We start from the raw sequence: 3,435 nt of genomic DNA, 5'->3' as shown, positions 1-3,435 counted from the left end.
ACTAAAAATGATAAATTTTATGTCGAAGGCCAAATACCCTGGATACATGAGTAATGAACTTTTCAGTCAACTAACAACATACTTTTTTACAATTAACAAATACTCAAAGTACACGATTTTATCAGTCATTTCTTATCTTTTCAAAATGATGCTCTCACGTTGATGAAATTGTAGACTTACCTTATTGTTTTAGAGCTTAATGTAAAATGTTTTGTGCAAGTTTTAGTTAAAAACTTAATTTATTTTAAAGCTAACAGTTTTTTAATAGAATAATAAGTATTGTTAAAAGATGCTAACGGAGATGGTATCAAAAGATGCAATTTGAAGTTAAAGATGTAATCTATTAAACTTATTTTTTATTTCTTGTTATATACTTTTAATAAAATGTAACTGTAAAAAAATTAAAAGTAAAAATTACATAGCAACAAAAGTTTAAAAACAAAAATAATCAAATTTAAAACAAAAATCATGTGGAGAAAAATGAGAATCTCGTTTGTGTTTTACTATGGGTCATAGTAAAAAATTCATGACTAAATTGCGACACTTCTCAAATGTAAAAAACCTTTTGATTCAAAAGAACTTATCAGAATAACCATTATTTTACATTAGCCAAACAATAAGCATTTCAAAACTATAAGTAAAATAGGTACTGAATGAAAAACATAAATCAAAAACACTACCCCTGTATCTTTTAGCAAAAGGCTAATCAAAGAAAACGGAACATAAAGGCAAATTGTTGCATCGTTTAGCAAACGGATGATAAATCATAAAACTGGAAAAAGAAAATGAAATTTCTAGCAGGGGAGGGAGGAGCATTTATGGGGTGTCCACCGATAACTCTATTATGTCATGTTGATACTGCTAGGGGGTAAACATCATAGAATTCTGCAGCTCATATTAGCTTCCCCAATCAAATCAAGATCATCGTTATTGAAATTAAAGGTCCAAACTTGAATAGGAAAAAAAAACATAAATTTAGCATGCAAACCCCAGATACATGCCAAGACCATTAATGTAAACATGAACAAATAAGATAGGTAGAAGAAATAGAAGTTGGAACTCATGGTGGACTTTGCAATCCACAAAACTTATACTACAAAAGATCAAATATATTTCAAGATATTCTTGTATAGCAAAGTAGGATGTACAAATAGTAAATACATGGAAGTCAAACAAGGTTTCTGGTGGTACTGAAAATTGAAAAATCTGCACTTCCATGGAAAAGTGCAACATGAGGTAATGGAGAAACATCATTCCCAACACTTAAATCCTCAATCAAGATTTCAAGACAAAAATGTTGCAAAGATTCATCCCCGTCCATCATACTGTCACCACATGCCAATATGTTAGTTACCAAAATAAACCAATTAAAAAAGCATTCAGGTCAAATAAATATTATTTAATACCATAAAAATATAGAGTGACGGAGGCCTCGCCTAAAAAAATGTCCATATAAAACCCCATCTACAGTTGCAAGGTCGTTTCAGAAATTGGGGATTGTTTTTCTTTCTCATGGACTCTACTCTAGTTACAACCAAAATGCATAATGCCTTTCCTTACATATTATCAAAAAAGACCATAATGCCCTTTTCTTATCCCCACACTCCATCTCTTGTTAACAAATTGCAACCCAATGGTAAAACCCCAACAACAAACCAAATTGGTCAAACCATTAGTTATTGTACCTAAGAATAATAAGACGAAAATACCCTTTCCCCTTATTGAACTTTTGACAGCACATCCTTCCATGGTAAACCCCCAACAACATTTTTCAACTGTTCAACCTCCTATAAAAGGAACTGAAAGTAGGGTAAAATAATAGACCAAAATGAAAAACAAAAAAATATTATAATTTAATAAAGTGACTGAGGTATGATGCTGTGATACAAAAAAAAAATGAAAAACATTTCATTTCTCCCATTCAAAAAGACCAATTAGAAATTTAAATAAGATAAAATCCAACATTGAATAATGAGAACTCTTTATATATCTATGTTTCCAAAGGCACTTATGTAAACTAAGTTTATTTGCCATAAACACATCCAACGACATATTTTAGCTATTGAACACCCTGCACTAATCTATTGTCATTTACATTGAGTTGAGGGGGAAAAACTAAAAGATATTTTCCCAACAGAGAATTCCCAAATGGTGACTACATTGTGGCAAAATAATAAGGAAACTAAGTTGTTAGTTATTACATACATGTCTACAGAAAGGAATGCAAAGACATTTTTTTAGCTTTATTACGGCTACATTAAACATTGATGGTTGATCTATTTCCAGATACTATTTTCTTCCAATCTATGTCTTAAAATCTTCATGGATGACTTTTCACAAACAATTAATAGACAAATTTAAAGACCATGATTTAAAGATGAACAAATTTGTAACAATGAATCCAAAACGAATCAGATGCAAAAGATGAAAAATGAACATATTCCAAATAATTGAAATAGAAGTTGTTGAATCAGAGATCTTACCTAGATCTAGGCAGATAAGGCGAATCTGTCGAAATAGAAGCTTAGGAAGTCAAAAAAAACATGTGAAATCACAGGTAAGAATAAAAAAAACACACGTATGAGCAAAAAATAAGCACTAAAATGAAGAAAAAAAATACCTAATCGCATGTTGGTTTAGGGTTTGATCAAACTTTTTTCGAATCGATACTTTTTCCCCGAAATCACCATGAATGAATGACACTGTCCCCCTTTTTCTCCAATCGATACCCTTTTCCAATCGATACTCTTTTACATACCTACATGATGGTGAGAAAGTGATAGAGACGGAGTGGTGGTGGTAGTGATGGTGGTGTAGCTGCTCAACTTTTCCATCTAAGGTACTCAAATGGATATGCAGAGTAGGAAGACAGTTGTAAGGAAGAAGATAAAGGGGGAAAGAAAAAAACCTGACTTACCAGTAGTGTAGTTGTGACGACGACAAAGGTGGTGGTTGGAAGACTTTGCGATCGTTGAATTAATAGGGGTACTTGGTAGCGGAGAAGTTGAAGTATCTAGGGTTTATGGTGATTTTTTTTACAGAAGATGAGGGATGGCAGCGTGGTGATGGATTTTAGGGTTTTTTAGAGAGCGATGGTGACGGTGAGAGGTTGAAGGCAACACCATCTTAACCGAATTGAGAGAGGAGATGCCTTATAAATTGTATTTTTGTTGACCGATTCAATCGGCTGAACATAAGGAAATACAAATTCAATTTGACTGATTCTGTTTTAGAAGAGTAGAGATGACCCGCCTATAGTTATTGACTTTTTGATTTTATTGACCAAATAAGATTTGAATGCTTAAAGTTATTGTACATAATGTAGTAATAGCTTGTACCTCTTAAAATTCAGCATTTTGGGCTAAATGCTTATTAAGTAATAAAGATATATATATATATATATATATATATATATATATATATATATATATATAT

At 31.7% G+C, this 3,435-nt stretch overlaps 1 long non-coding RNA gene across 5 annotated transcripts; it reads right to left on the bottom strand.

Moving 5' to 3' along the window:
• Nucleotides 1–1,094: 1,094 nt before the first annotated feature.
• On the bottom strand, nt 1,095–3,175 carry LOC145116049 (uncharacterized). Of its 5 annotated transcripts, none has more exons than XR_013711850.1 (5): nt 2,918–3,175; nt 2,621–2,758; nt 2,484–2,523; nt 1,407–1,799; nt 1,095–1,325 (listed from the first exon to the last, which is right to left on the bottom strand). It is a non-coding gene; the product is annotated as an uncharacterized LOC145116049 (long non-coding RNA). The 5 variants fall into 5 exon arrangements; XR_013711852.1 differs by having other exon boundaries at nt 1,686–1,799; XR_013711853.1 differs by having other exon boundaries at nt 1,686–1,787.
• Nucleotides 3,176–3,435: the final 260 nt, after the last annotated feature.

Source organism: Lactuca virosa, chromosome 5, assembly GCF_052849685.1.
Source record: "Lactuca virosa cultivar CGN04683 chromosome 5, Lactuca_virosa_CGN04683_v6, whole genome shotgun sequence".
Classification (NCBI taxonomy): domain Eukaryota; kingdom Viridiplantae; phylum Streptophyta; class Magnoliopsida; order Asterales; family Asteraceae; genus Lactuca; species Lactuca virosa.
This window is presented reverse-complemented; position numbering and strand designations above follow the sequence as displayed.